Below are 15,999 nucleotides of genomic sequence, written 5' to 3'. Positions count from 1 at the left end.
CTTCTGCATCCCTGGGACAGGGCATGCCCTCAACATTGAAGCAGGCCATGTTTCCATCAACCATCCATTTAAACTAATCATACATATTTAAAATTCCCCATCAACTTCCTCCAGATGGTACCACCCACCTATACAGTAGGGACAATTTTTTAGCAGAGGAGGGAAAGTCAATAAGGGGTGGAGTGGGGGAAGAGCTAGGGAGATGGGAAAGGGGGGAGGGGTCGGGGTACGGAGAGGGCACCCCGGTGGAAAATCATTCAGTCACAGGGGAACTTGCAAAATCCACCATGATGGTAATATCTCACATCATAAGGTGTTTTGAGACGCTGTTCATGGCACACATTAACTCCAGTTTTTCAGACAACCTTTCCCATTGTAATTTGCCTTACTGACACCATCTCCCTGGTCCTGTGCTCACCTCTGGACAGTAAAGAAACCTAGGTCACACTATCGACTACAGATCTGCCTTCAATACTAAGCAAACTTTGGACCTTGGGAGTTAATATCTCCCTCTGCAACTAGATCCTTGGGTTTTTGACCAACAGAACATAATCAGACAGGATAGGCGGCAACACCTCCACCAATCTGTGGTCCTCAGCAAAGTTGCTTCTCTGCAATACACTCCACAACTACGTGCCCAGATTCTGCTCCAACCCTGTGTACAAGTTTGCAGGTGATATCACTGTAGTGGGCCACATCTCAAACAACGATGTGTCGGAGTACTGGAAGGAGGCAGAGAGCTTAGTGACATGGTATCACAACGTTTTCCTCAATGTTAACAAAAGAGCTGGCCATTTACTTCAATAATGGGGTGGGGGAGGGAGAGAGATGGTGCACACATCCCTGTCTACATCAACAGTGCTGAGGTCGAGAGCTTCAAGTTCCTAGATGTCAACATCACCAATAGCCTGTCCTGCTCTAATCACACTGGACCAGGACAGGCTCACCAATAACCTCCCAGGAGTGTGCAGAACTTCAGGATGGCCCCATCAACTCTTAACAATTTTTATCGATGCACCATAGAAAGCATTTTGCTTGGATGCATAATGGCTTGGTATGGCAACTGATCGCAAGAAACTTGCAGAGTTGTGGACGCAGCCCAGCACATCACAGGAAACAGTCTCTCCTCTTTGTACTCTAGAACATCGAATATTAAAAATTACCGCAAAGGAACCAGCCATTCAGCCCATGGTGCGGTGAACCAGCGAAAAAGCAAATCAAAAACACCAAACACTAATCCCTCCTACCTACTCTGTCTCAGTAAAGCAGCCAAATCAAAGATTTCATCCACCCCAACATTCTCGTATCTCCCCTTCATCAGGCAGAGGATAAGAAAATCTGAAAGCACAAATCATCAGGTTCAAGGAAAGCTTCTATCCCACTGTTATCAGAATCTTAAAGACTTCCTGAACAATAATATGGACACTTGGCCTCACAATCAGTTGAGAGGATCATAGGGGTCTCACTACCATCCATTGGGGACATGATCAGGGACCATACCAGGTGTCAAGATCTAACCTGGTCCCAACATATTGATGCAGATACAAAGAAGGCAAGACAGCATCTAAACTTCATTAGGAGTTTGAAGAGATTTGGCATGTCAACAAATACACTCAAAAAACTTCTATAGATGTACTGTGGAGAGCATTCTGACAGGCTGCATCACTTGCCTGGTATCAGGGGGCTACTGCACAGAATCGAAAGAAGCTGCAGAAGGTCGTAAATTTAGTTGGCTCCATCTTGGGTACCAGCCTACAAGGTACCCAGGACATCTTCAAGGAGCGGTGTCTCAGGAAGGCAGCGTCCATTATTAAGGACCCCCAGCACCCAGGGCATGCCCTTTTCTCACTGTTACCATCAGGTAGGAGGTACAGAAGCCTGAAGGCACATACTCAGTGATTCAGGAACAGCTTCTTCCCCTCTGCCATCCAATTCCTAAATGGACATTGATCCCGTTGAACACTACTTCACTTGTTTAATACAGTATATATTATTTCTTGCACGATTTTTAATCTATTCAATATACGTAGACTGTAATTAATTTACTTATTTAGTATTATTTTCTTCTTCTCCATTATGTAATATGTATTATGTAACTGCTGCTGCTAAGTTAACAAATTTCACGACACATGCTGGTGATAATAAGCCTGATTCTGATTATCAGGAACACTGTGTACACAGGGCCCTTAGTATTATTAAGCCATCCATCCAGCATCCTCTTTGACATTCTACCACCAGGCAGCAGACTCCGATACATAAGAACAAGAATGGTCAGGATGGGAAACAGTTTCTTCCCTCAGGCAATTAGGCCCCAAACTCCTGCTGCATTGTATTCGAAATGTCCCTGGTTAATCTGTTTGGAAACTAACAGAATTTAATTTATGCACTTTAGTTCGTTATTTATGTGTGATTCATCTGTGGATTTTATCCTTGCCTTCACGATATCGTGTGTTATGCATACTACTGTGCTTTAAGAATAATAAGTACTTTATTTATTCCCTGAGAGGGAAATTATTTTGTTACAGCAGCAACATTTAAAAACACACAGCAATAATAATAATAAATATGATAATAATATTAACTAATATAAAGTACGGAATAATAATATACACAATAATTCACTAATGTGCAATAATAATGTACGAAATAATAAAACAGACTATTGTTCTATGATGTGTGTTCTCCTGTCACACAGGGAAGAACTGTTGTATATGCTCGTTGCATTTACAACCAGGTTCGGAGAAACGTTGTATTGTTTCTATATACATGTATATAGTTAAATAACAATAAACTTGACAATCTACCTCGTTATGAGCTTGCACTTTGTTGTTGACCTGTGCTGCACTTTTTCGGTAGTTTTTGCACTGTTATTGTACCCTGTTCTAGCTCAATGCACGCTGTAAAGATCTGATTTGTATAAACAGTATGCAAGACAAGCTAGCCACTGTATCTTGGTACACGTGACAATAATAAACCAATACCTGTACCACACAGACAGCACTGGAGGTCAGGATTAAACCTGGGTCTACAGCGCCGTGAAGCAGTGCCTCTGACAGACAGTTGCACCACTGTGCTGCCCAGGTCTTGGAAAGATTAGAGGGGCAAAGCTGGATATTGCAGGACTGGCTGTAACAGAGTCCACTCAGATGGGCACAATGAGGGATTTCCAGGATCGGTGGGACCCTCAGAAGTTTGAATGCACTGTAGATATTAATATTTTAATTTGAAACTGTACATTTATAATGGTCAGTGTTTTGTTGGTGAATAAACTTTTACTAAAAATAAACAAGCCCACTCAGTACTCAGCGGGAATTTGAGAGGTGAACAACTAATGGACACTAACCCCAAGGTCTGCATCTGTGCCCCCAACACCGGGTAATGATCGAGCACTGGCTCACCTCCTGCTCCAGCTTTGTTCCAGTTCCTGCACACAGCTGCCGTCGGAATTCCTTCAGCTCCGAGCGGTGAAATGGGTTCTGGTTGCTTCCATACGGGTCCAAGCGGTGAAAGCAGAGTCCAAGCAGGAGACCAGCAGTGATGCCCAGTTCAGAATGGGACCATAGGAAGCGAGGCATTCACTTTGGGGGCAACACTCCACCCCGACAGCCTCAAAGGCTCATCAGGTACAGCCCCTCAGTCGCAGAGTAAGTTCAACCTACAGACAGAGCAACTGTGTTAATGTTGAAGTGAGCTGCTCACGGGAGAAGCAAGAGAGCGTTCAAAGAGGGTAACGTTGACGGGTAGTATCTGGATCATGTTCACCATTTTGGGGATTAATAGGTTAACAGACTGGCAAACTATTTTGAAAGTTAAACAAAAACATAGCAACAGACAGAGCACTCATTCTAAATCCTGTGTACTTCTGGAACACACACACACCCCATATCCCCACATCAGGTCTCAGGGCCCCTTATTCCATGTACTACATCTCACAGCCTCTGCTGTATAAAATATTTCAGTCTCTTAAACCCCCAATACATACGGCCATACAATGTCCAACCCTAAGACACAAGCTTCGATCACACAGCCACTTTACTCCTGCAGAAGTAGCAGTCCATTCCTGCCCGAGAACCGGTAAAGACTTTACTTTTCAGAATAGAAAGAACACTTGTGGAACGGAAAGAACAAGCGGTCTGGAGAGCTTCAATCTACCCGACAGCTGCCACTGCTGATCTGTGGGTTTAGCATGCAGGGCCTCAGTCTGAGAGTGAAGTGTACAGCTGCTGCTTGGCTTCAAGTGAGCTGCTTGTGGCCGCTCTCCGGCAGAAGGGGCTGGAACGAAGGCAGAGTCAGCTGCTGCCACATCAGCAAGGAAAGCTGGACTGGTTCCCTTGCTGGGAATGTGGACGTCCCTGGCATAGGAGCTCCAGTAGAGGATGGCCCCAGCAAGTAGAGGATGGCCCCAGCAAAAAGAGGAGGGGGAATGGGTGTTTAAGGAGGTGGGGTGGGGTGGGGTGGGAGCAGGAGGGAGGGGAGAACGGAGAGGAAGGCTGAGGGGGGAGGAGGGGAGAGGGGAGAAGGGGGAGGCTGGAGGGGAGGGGGAGAAGGCGGCTGAGGAGGGGAGGGGGAGAGGGAGGCTGAGGGGGTGGGGGGAGAAGGAGGCTGGGGAGGGGGAGAAGGAGGCTGAGGAGGGGAGGGGGTGGGGGAGAAGGAGGCTAAGGAGGGGGTCGGGGAGGAGGAGGCTGAGGAGGGGGAGGGGGAGAAGGAGGCTGAAGAGGGGAGGGGGTGGGGGAGAAGGAGGCTAAGGAGGGGGTCGGGGAGGAGGAGGCTGAGGAGGGGGAGGGGGAGAAGGAGGCTGAGGCTGAGGAGGGGGAGGGGGAGGCTGGGGGAGGGGAAGAGGCTGGGGGGAGGGGAGGGGGAGGCTGAGTGGGGAGGGAGAGAGAGGCTGAGGGGGAAGGGAGAGGGAAGCTGAGGGGGAGGGGAGAGGGAAGCTGAGGGGGAGGGAGAGAGAGGCTGAGGAGGAGGGGAGAGAGAGGCTGAGGGGGTGGGGACAGGGAGGCTGGGGAGAGGGGACACGGAGTCTGGGGGGGAGGGGAGAGGGAGGCTGGGGGGAGGGGAGAGGGAGGCTGGGGGGAAGGGGAGAGGGAGGCTTAGGGGAGGGAAGAGGAAAGCTGAGGGGGAGAGGGAGGCTGAGGGGAAGAGGGAGAGGAGAGGAGAGGGAAGCTGAGGGGGAGAGGGAGGCTGAGGGGGGAAGGGAGAGGGAGGCTGAGGGGGGAGGAGAGAGGGAAGCTGAGGGGGAGGGAAGAGGGAAGCTGAGGAGGAGGGGAGAGGGAGATGGAGGGGGAGGGGAGAGGGAGAGGGAGGGGGAGGGGAGAGGGAGGCTGAGGAGGGGAGGGGGAGAGGGAGGCTGAGGAGGGGGTGGGGAGAAGGAGGCTGAAGAGGGGAGGGGGTGGGGGAGAAGGAGGCTAAGGAGGGGGTCGGGGAGGAGGAGGCTGAGGAGGGGGAGGGGAGAAGGAGGCTGAGGCTGAGGAGGGGGAGGGGGAGGCTGGGGGAGGGGAAGAGGCTGGGGGGAGGGGAGGGGGAGGCTGAGTGGGGAGGGAGAGAGAGGCTGAGGGGGAAGGGAGAGGGAAGCTGAGGGGGAGGGGAGAGGGAAGCTGAGGGGGAGGGAGAGAGAGGCTGAGGAGGAGGGGAGAGAGAGGCCGAGGGGGTGGGGACAGGGAGGCTGGGGAGAGGGGACACGGAGTCTGGGGGGGAGGGGAGAGGGAGGCTGGGGGGGAGGGGAGAGGGAGGCTTAGGGGAGGGAAGAGGAAAGCTGAGGGGGAGAGGGAGGCTGAGGGGAAGAGGGAGAGGAGAGGAGAGGGAAGCTGAGGGGGAGGGAAGAGGGGAGAGGGGGAGGGAGAGAGGGAGGCTGAGGGGAGAGGGGGAGGGAGAGAGGGAGCCTGAGGGGGGAGGGGAGAGGGAGGCTGAGGGGAGCTGAAGGGGGAGGGGAGAGGGGGAAGGGAGAGGGAGGCTGAGGGGAAGGGGGAGAGGGAGGCTGAGGGGGGAGGAGAGAGGGAAGCTGAGGGGGAGGGAAGAGGGAAGCTGAGGAGGAGGGGAGAGGGAGAGGGAGGGGGAGGGGAGACGGAGGCTGAGGGGGAGGGGAGAGAGGGGAGAGGGGAGAGGGGGGAGAGGGGAGAGGGGAGAGGGAGGCTGAGGGGGAGAGGAGAGGGGGGAGGAGAGGGGGGAGGAGGGGGGAGGAGAGGGGGGAGGAGAGGGGGAGAGGGAGAGGGGAGGGGGAGGGGGGAGGGGGAGAGGGGAGGGGGAGAGGGGAGGGGGAGAGGGGGAGAGGGGGAGAGGGGGAGAGGGGAGAGGAGGAGAGGGGAGAGGGGGAGAGGGGAGAGGGGGAGAGGGGAGGGGGAGCGGGGAGGGGGAGGCTGAGGGGGAGGGAAGACCGACAGAAAGTGGTGGAGGTTTGTGCCACAGGGATCGGTTGTATTCCTTATCATATACAGTATATTAATGACGTGGAAGAGTGTGTGGGTGGCGTACAGTTGCACAGCACAACAGCACGGGCCCATCTTGTCCATGCCGGCACTGGTTTACTGCTTAGACCCCATTCATAACACTGTCATCCACCTACCTATCCAAACTCTTCTTAAATGTTACAACTGAATCCGCATCCACCACCTCTGCTGGCAGCTTGTTTCACAGTCACACTATCCCCAGAATGAAGAAGATCCCCCTTAAATATTTCACCTTTCACCCTAAACTTGAGACCTCTAGTTCTTTAAAGCCAGGACCAACAGGCTCCGGGACAGCTTCTTCCACCAGGCCATCAGACTGGTTAATTCATGCTGATACAATTGTATTTCTATGTTATACTGACTGTCCTGTTGTACATACTATTTATTACAAATCTCTATAAATTGCACATTTAGGAGACATAATGTAAAGATTTTTACTCATGTATGTGAAGATGTGAGAAAAAAAGTCAATTCAATTCAATTTGGCAAGAGGAGGTAAAGAAAAGATTCACAAAGATATCGCCAGGACCGAAGGTCCTGATTCACAAGGAGAGACTGTATAGGTTGAGACCATTTTCCCTGGAGCTAGAGACTGATGCAGTGAACTTATTCAAATCTCTTACTAATTCTTCCTTCAGTTAGTCTTGACGAAGTGTCTCGGCCTGAAATGTCGACTGTACCTCTTCCTAGAGATGCTGCCTGGCCTGCTGCGTTCACCAGCAACTTTGATGTGTGTTGCACTGAACTTATAGAGGTTTGTAAAAGCACGAGGGGCAGTAAATAAGATGGACGGTCACAGTTTCTTTCCCAGGGTGGAGGAGTCTAAGAGGACACGGATTTAAGGGGCGGGGGGGAGATTTAAAGGGCAAGTATTTTCCACCACAAGGTAGAAGGAATATGAAACAATCTGCCAGAATAAGTGGTAGAAGTGGTTAGTTACAATGTTAAAAATGTTGTTTACTGACTACAGCTCAGCATTTAGCACCATCATTCCATAGCTCTGATCGAAAAGCTCCAGAATCCAGGCCTCTGTGCCTCCCTCCACAACTGGATCCTCGCCTTCCTAACTGGAAGACCACAATCTGTGTGGATTGGAAATGAACTCTCTCTACACCCATGACTGTGCGGCTAGGCACAGCTCAAATGCCATCTATAAATTTGCTGATGATACAACCATTGCTGGCAGAATCTCAGATGGTGACGAGAGGGTGTACAGGAGCACGATATGCCAGCTAGTTGAGTGGTTTCGCAGCAAAAACCTTGAACACAAAGTTAGTGAGACCAAATAACTGATTGTGGACTTCAGAAAGGGTTAAAACAAGGCAATATACACCAGTCCTCATAGAGGGACCAGAAGGAGAGAGAGTGAGTTGTACCCTTGGTGCCAATATCTCTGAGGACCTAACCTGGACCCATGCAACTATAAAGAAGGCAAGACAGCAGCTGTATTTCATCAGGAGTTTGAGAAGATTTGGTATGTTACCAAAATCGCTTGCAAATTTCTGGAGATGCACTGTGGAGAGTATTCTAACTGGTATCACAGTCTGGTACTGGGGGGGGGGGGCTACTGCACAGGATCGAGTTAAGCTACAGTTGTAAAATTAGTCAGCTTCCATCATGGGCACTAGCCTCCATAGTAACGAGGACATATTCAAGGAGCGGTACTTCAGAAAGTTGGTATCCATCATTAAGGACCCCCACCACCCAGGACATGCCTTGTTCTCATAGAGAGAGTAGAGCAGTGGGCTAAGCACATCACTGAAGTGTGACAGTGTTGATAGACAGCGAGGTGGAGACGTTATTTCCAATCCGCACAGACTACAGTCTTCTGATTAGGAAGGCGAGGATGCAGTTGCAGAGGGAGGTCTAGAGGCCCAGGTTCTGAAGCTTTTCGATCAGAAATATAGGAAGGAGGTACAGAAGCCTGAAGGCACACACTCAGCGATTCAGGAACAGCTTCTTCCTCTCTGCCATCTAATTTCTAAACAAATGTTGAACCCGTGAACACTACCTCACTGTCTTTTATTTCCTATTTTTTTTCACTGTTTTATATATACTGTATACTTACTTCAGTTTTTTCCTATTATCATGCATTGCGTTGTACTTCAGCGCAAAATTAACAAATTTCACGACACATGCTAGTGATATTAAACCCGATTCTCAAAGGTTTAGAGCAGGGGTGGCCAACCTTTTACATTCCACGAGTTCAGATGTGCCATTCAAATCTTGTACCCCCATTCAATTCTTGTAAAAAAACGTTAATATAGAACAATCTATGTTCCGTGCCTATTCTGGTATCTGTCCCCCACTTTTCCTTCGCTACATCGACGACTGCATTGGCGCTGCTTCCTGCACACATGCAGAACTCGCTGACTTTATTAACTTTGCCTCCAACTTTCACCCTGCCCTCAGGTTTACCTGGTCCATTTCCGACACCTCCCTCCCCTTTCTAGATCTTTCTGTCTCTGTCTCTGGAGACAGCTTATCCACTGATGTCTACTATAAGCCTACTGACTCTCACAGCTATCTGGACTATTCCTCTTCTCACCCTGTCTCTTGCAAAAACGCCATCCCCTTCTCGCAATTCCTCCGTCTCCGCCGCATCTGCTCTCAGGATGAGGCTTTTCATTCTAGGACGAGGGAGATGTCTTCATTTTTTAAAGAAAGGGGCTTCCCTTCCTCCACTATCAACTCTGCTCTTAAACGCATCTCCCCCATTTCACGTACATCTGCTCTCACTCCATCCTCCCACCACCTGGTCCTCTGGAGTAGGTGAGGACCAGGTTCCCCTGGTCCTCACCTACCACCCCACCAGCCTCCGGGTCCAACATATTATTCTCCGTAACTTCCGCCACCTCCAACGGGATCCCACCACTAAGCACATCTTTCCCTCCCCCCTTCTCTCTGCATTCCGCAGGGATCGCTCCCTACACAACTCCCTTGTCCATTCGTCCCCCCCATCCCTCCCCACTGATCTCCCTCCTGGCACTTATCCGTGTAAGCGGAACAAGTGCTACACATGCCCTTACACTTCCTCCCTTACCACCATTCAGGGCCCCAAACAGTCCTTCCAGGTGAGGCATCACTTCACCTGTGAGTCGACTGGGGTGATATACTGCGTCCGGTGCTCCCGATGTGGCCTTTTATATATTGGTGAGACCCAACGCAGACTGGGAGACCGCTTTGCTGAACATCTACGCTCTGTCCGCCAGAGAAAGCAGGATCTCCCAGTGGCCACACATTTTAATTCCACATCCCATTCCCATTCTGACATGTCTATCCACGGCCTCCTCTCCTGTAAAGATGAAGCCACACTCAGGTTGGAGGAACAACACCTTATATTCCGTCTGGGTAGCCTCCAACCTGATGGCATGAACATCGACTTCTCTAACTTCCGCTAAGGCCCCACCTCCCCCTCGTACCCCATCTGTTACTCATTTTTATGCACACATTCTTTGTCTCACTCTCCTTTTTCTCCCTCTGAATATACCTCTTGCCCATCCTCTGGGTCACCCCCGCCTCCTTGTCTTTCTTCCCGGACCTCCTGTCCCATGATCCTCTCGTATCCCCTTTTGCCTATCACCTGTCCAGCTCTCGGCTCTATCCCTCCCCCTCCTGTCTTCTCCTATCATTTTGCATCTCCCCCTCCCCCTCCAGCTTTCAAATCCCTTACTCACTCTTCCTTCAGTTAGTCCTGACGAAGGGTCTCGGCCTGAAACGTCGACTGCGCCTCTTCCTATAGATGCTGCTTGGCCTGCTGCGTTTACCAGCAACTTTGATGTATGTTGCTTAAAATAGAACTCATGCGTGAAAAAATCACATCTGAACTCGTGCGTGAAAAAATTGACGCATGGAATGTAAAAGGTTGGCTACCCCTGGTTGAGAGGTTATCGGCTAAGCACAGACAAATGGTACTAATGAGGTAGGCACCTTGCAAGTTGTACTAAAGTGTCTGTTTCTGTGTTGTGTAACTCCATGACCCTATCAGCCCCAAAGTTAGCACGGCTGCCTCAAAGCCCCGATGCTGTCTGTGTGGAGGCACACATTCTATCATTGTGTGGCTCCAGATTCTTGCTACATGTGCTGGCAGATTAGCTGGATAGGATACATCACCCCTGTGTAGGTACGTGCCAAGTGAAAGGCACATTCAAATGATCATTCAAGAATTCAATAGATTCTGGCATGGTTCTGTAGGATTGGAAAATTGCAAAAGTCACTCCACTCTTCAGGAAGGGGGGGGGGCAGAAGAAAAGAAATTATAGGCAAGTTAGCCTGACCTCAGTGGTTGGGAAGATGTTGAAGTCAATTATTAAAGATGTGCTTTCAGGGTACTTGGAGGCACATGATAAAATAGGTCGTAGTCAGCATGGTCTCCTTAATCTTGTTTGACAAATCTGCTGGAATTCTTTGAGGAAATAACAAGCAGGATGGACAGAGAAGGATCAGTGGATGTGGAGTACTTGGGACTTCCAGAAGGCTTTTGACAAGGTGCCACAAATGAGGCTGCTTAATAACAGCCCATGGTGTTACAGGGTAGATTAAGCCTGTAATTAACAAGAGCCTGGTGTTACAGGGTAGATTAATCCTGTAATTAACAAGAGCCTGGTGTTACAGGGTAGATTAAGCCTGTAATTAACAAGAGCCTGGTGTTACAGGGTAGATTAAACCTGTAATTAACAAGAGCCTGGTGTTACAGGGTAGATTAATCCTGTAATTAACAAGAGCCTGGTGTTACAGGGTAGATTAAGCCTGTAATTAACAAGAGCCTGGTGTTACAGGGTAGATTAAGCCTGTAATTAACAAGAGCCTGGTGTTACAGGGTAGATTAAGCCTGTAATTAACAAGAGCCTGGTGTTACAGGGTAGATTAAGCCTGTAATTAACAAGAGCCTGGTGTTACAGGGTAGATTAAGCCTGTAATTAACAAGAGCCTGGTGTTACAGGGTAGATTAAGCCTGTAATTAACAAGAGCCTGGTGTTACAGGGTAGATTAAGCCTGTAATTAACAAGAGCCTGGTGTTACAGGGTAGATTAAGCCTGTAATTAACAAGAGCCTGGTGTTACAGGGTAGATTAAGCCTGTAATTAACAAGAGCCTGGTGTTACAGGGTAGATTAAGCCTGTAATTAACAAGAGCCTGGTGTTACAGGGTAGATTAATCCTGTAATTAACAAGAGCCTGGTGTTACAGGGTAGATTAAGCCTGTAATTAACAAGAGCCTGGTGTTACAGGGTAGATTAAGCCTGTAATTAACAAGAGCAAGGTGTTACAGGGTAGATTAAGCCTGTAATTAACAAGAGCCTGGTGTTACAGGGTAGATTAAGCCTGTAATTAACAAGAGCCTGGTGTTACAGGGTAGATTAAGCCTGTAATTAACAAGAGCCTGGTGTTACAGGGTAGATTAATCCTGTAATTAACAAGAGCCTGGTGTTACAGGGTAGATTAATCCTGTAATTAACAAGAGCCTGGTGTTACAGGGTAGATTAATCCTGTAATTAACAAGAGCCTGGTGTTACAGGGTAGATTAATCCTGTAATTAACAAGAGCCCATGGTGTTACAGGGTAGATACTAGCATAAATAAAAGATTGGCTGATTGGCAGGAGTAAAGAGTGGGAGTAAACAGAGCCTTTTCTGGTTGGCTGCTGGTGATTAGTGATATTCTGGCGGGTCTGGTGTTGGGACTGCTTCTTTTTATGTTACATCAATGATATGGATAATGGAATTCATGGCTTTGTCGCTAAATTTGCATACAATACAAAAATAGGTGGAGGAGCAGGTTGTGCTGAGAAAGCAGGGAGGTTGCAGAAAGATTTACAACAGATTAGGAGAAGGGGCAAAGAAGTGGCAAATGGAATACTGTTTTGGTAAGTGTATGGTCAAGCACTTTGGTAGAAAGAATAAAAGCACAGGCTATTTTCTAAATGGGGGGAAATTTCAAAAATCTGAGGTGCAGAGGAACTTGGGAATCCTCGTGCAGGGTTCCCTAAAGATTAGTTTGCAGGTTGAGTCAGTGGCGAGGAAGTCAAATGCAATGTTAGCATTTATTTTGAGAGGACTGGAAGATAAAAATAAGAATGTATTGCTGAGATTTTACAAGGTACTGGTGAGGCCTCACTTGAAGTATTGTGAGCAGTTTCAGGCCCCATAATTAAGAAAGGATGTGCTGACATTGGAGAGGGTTTGAGTAGGTTCACAAGGATGATTCCGGGAATGAAAGGCTTATCGTATGAGGAGTGGAGGCCACGTCATTTAAGGTGAGGGTTGATAGGTTCTTGATTAGCCAGGGCGTGAAAGGTTATGGGGAGAAGGCAGGAGAATGGGATCGAGAGGGAAATATATCAGCTATGATGGGCCAAATGGCCTGATTCTGCTTATGGAATTAAAAGGGAGTCAATGGACATGTAAGAGAATAAATCCCAGGAGGACGGGAGAATAAGGGGAGCATGGAATTGCTCTACTGGGCTGAATGGCATATTTTCTGTGTCATGGTTAACAAGAACCACCTTCATTTCTCCATTATTTGTTCCACACATATTCTCCACGTTAATTTAGTGCCATGCTTACCATGTTGACAGAACAGAATCTACCCCCACCCTGATATTAATAGTGCTTACGTTTAGCACAATGACTGAATCATACTGGTCCGCATTACTTCCACTCCAGCCCAGAGTAGATATCCCAAAATTTTCCCTTTACTTACCTGTCCCTCTTCCCACCTCACTCACACCCTTCTTTTTCCACCCCACTGGTTCCTTCATCCTCCCCTTACTCTGTTCTACTTCTCTTTGCTCCTGATCCTTTCTAACTTTCCCTGACTCCCAGCTCCACTCCAGCTCGCAGCCCTATCTACTAAGTCCACTTCTTCCCCCCAATTCCTGTCCTATTTATCTCTTGCCATCCTTTATCCCCATCAGCTGTACCCTTCCAAATTCCAACCACCCCACTCTATCTTTCCACTCCTGTGCTCTCCCCTACCCATTCCCACCCAATCTTCTCGACTACCCCTCCGCCTCAACCCCCTTTGTCCCTCTCCCACTCCCTCCCCTACTACACTCCTCTCTCCTATTGCCCTTCCCTCCCCCTAACCCCATTTCTCCTACCAGACATCCCACCCTGCAAAAACTCATTTCAGGGAGGTCTCAACCTCATAGCAGTCTGTGTCAATTAATTTGTTAATTTCGCAAGACATCAGATTCACAAGTGTTTTGTGAGACGGCTGGCTTCTGAATTCTGTCTTAATGCCCTTTCTACATCACAATTAGAATTTGGCAGCACCAAAAGCACCTTCATCAGCTGGCAGAGCATTTGAATCTCAACTGCCCTGTGCTCACAGATTTTACTTTGGACAGCTTCCCCCAGAACTCATCAACTGGCAAACTTTTGTAGTTTGGCACCAGTCCTTCAAGATTATTTGAGACATAATCCAGAACTCACCTCAAAGTGTCTTTTACAGTCATTTAACCCACCATGGGCAAAAGAAAAGTCACTGTTGCAAACAGCGCAGCGAGCAACACCGTCATTATTTTTGACCCCTATTAGGCAGGGGTACACTTTAGTGTAGTCTGGGGTGACGTACGTTTTATATTTTCTTTTTTTGGAACACTCTGCCATGGCGCTGAGGGACACTAAACTGAACTGATGGACAATGAAAGAAAGAGAGAGGTCGACTGTAAAACCCGCACAGAGATAAAACTGATTGGTCTCTCTGTGCTGGTAGACCTATCAGGATGCTCTCTGTCACTCTCCCTCTCACTCACTCTCAAAAAAAAGTCGATTTCAGGGATATTGTATATAATTTGCGAGTGTCAGGGAGCTGCTATCAATATGCCGGAGACTCCCAGGACTTCCAGGAGAGGTGGGATACCCCTTCTACCCCATCTGCACTACCCCTTCCCCTCCTACCCCCATCCGCACCACCCCTTCCCCCCTCCAACCGGTCCCTCCCCACCCTCGTCTCTCCTACCTCTTCCCCTTCTACCCCTGCTAACCCCATCTCTCCTACTCCTGCTAAACCCTTCCCCTCCTACCCCCGTTTCCCCTACCTCTACCCATTACCCTATTTCCCCTACCTGTACTGCTAACTCCGTCTCTCCTACCCCTAACCCCTTCCCCTCCTACCCCCATCCGCACCACCCCTTCCCCCAACCGCTCCCTCCCCACCCCCGTCTCCCCTACCTCTTCCCCTCCAACCCCCGTTTCCCCTAGCTCTTCCCCTACTAACCCTGTCTCTCCTACCCCGGCTAACCCCTTCCCCTCCTACCCCCGTTTCCCCTACCTCTACCCCTACTAACCCTGTCTCTCCTACCCCTGCTAACCCCTTCCCCTCCTACCCCCGTTTCCCCTACCTCTACCTCTGCTAACCCCTTCCCCTCCTACCCGTTTCCCCTACCTCTACCTCTGCTAACCCCTTCCCCTCCTACCCCCGTTTCCTCTACCTCTACCCCTACTAACCCTGTCTCTCCTACCCCTGCTAACCCCTTCCCCTCCTACCCCCGTTTCCCCTATCTCTACCTCTGCTAACCCCTTCCCCTTCCACCCCCGTTTTCCCTACCTCTACCTCTGCTACCCCCTCCCCCACTCATCCCGCCTCTCCTCCTTCCGACCATTGCCCTCCCCTTCCCTCCATCTCCTGCACTCGCTCCTTGCCCCAACATTTGCCGCTCGGACCCCGTTCCCACCGACTCTTAATTTTCTTTTACCTCAGACTGCGTCGCCTTTCATCGATCCCCACGTTACCATCGCGCCGGCCCGCCACGCATCCACATGGATCCGCTTCCGAGTACCACAACGTTGCATCAGCTCAGCTCCGCCCACCCCTGCAACAGCCGCCCGCCCGCTCAGCCGGCTGAGCCGTGCCCTCCCGCTCCTTCCCCCTCAGCCCACCGCGTGGCTGAGGCCCAGGGAGCCTCGGACCGGCCCGGCGCCCACCCTCCGGCACGGACAGAGAAAGGCGGCAGGGGTGGGTACTGTGCTTCCAGTCTGTTACTGGAAGGCAGACTGCCAGAGCCGCTAGCGTTGATCTGTAAGCTAATACAAATACATAGAAACATAGAAAATAGGTGCAGGAGTAGGCCCTTCGGCCCTTCGAGCCTGCATCGCCATTCAGTATGATCATGGCTGATCATCCAACTCAGAACCCTCTACCTGCCTTCCCTCCATACCCCCTGACCCCCGTAGCCACAAGGGCCATATCTAACTCCCTCTTAAATATAGCCAATGAACTGGCCTCAACTGTTTCCTGTGGCAAAGAATTCCACAGATTCACCACTCTCTGTGTGAAGAAGTTTTTCCCAATTTCGGTCCTAAAAGGCTTCCCCTTTATCCTCAAACTGTGACCCCTTGTTCTGGATCTCCCCAACATCGGGATCAATCTTCCTGCATCTAGCCTGTCCAATCCCTTTAGGATTTTATATGTTTCAATAAGATCCCCCCTCAATCTTCTAAATTCCAACCAGTATAAGCCTAGTCAATCCAGTCTTTCATCATATGAAAGTCCTGCCATCCCAGGAATCAATCTGGTGAACCTTCTTTGTACGCCTGCTATGGCAAGGATGTCT

The 15,999-nt window shown here is 49.5% G+C and overlaps 1 protein-coding gene across 6 annotated transcripts in view; it reads right to left on the bottom strand.

Annotated features, from left to right (window-relative positions):
* The window catches only part of LOC134354045 (sodium-dependent neutral amino acid transporter B(0)AT2-like), a 49,642-nt gene extending 34,369 nt beyond the window's left edge, over positions 1–15,273 (bottom strand). For 2 of the 6 annotated variants that reach the window (XM_063062746.1, XM_063062753.1), the window contains exons 1-2: positions 3,983–4,237; positions 3,399–3,655 (exon numbers count right to left, since the gene is read on the bottom strand). The gene's annotated coding sequence lies outside the window, so the exon portion shown is untranslated. Of the gene's footprint in view, positions 1–1,251; positions 1,271–3,398; positions 3,656–3,982; positions 4,284–15,141 lie in introns of those variants that run through there. The other 4 variants (XM_063062748.1, XM_063062750.1, XM_063062749.1 and 1 more) reach the window with 4 other exon arrangements.
* Between the last annotated feature and the right edge of the window lie 726 nt (positions 15,274–15,999).

This window comes from Mobula hypostoma, chromosome 11 (assembly GCF_963921235.1).
Source record: "Mobula hypostoma chromosome 11, sMobHyp1.1, whole genome shotgun sequence".
Classification (NCBI taxonomy): domain Eukaryota; kingdom Metazoa; phylum Chordata; class Chondrichthyes; order Myliobatiformes; family Myliobatidae; genus Mobula; species Mobula hypostoma.
Note: the sequence above shows the minus strand (reverse complement) of the source record. Positions and strands in the feature narration are given on the sequence as shown.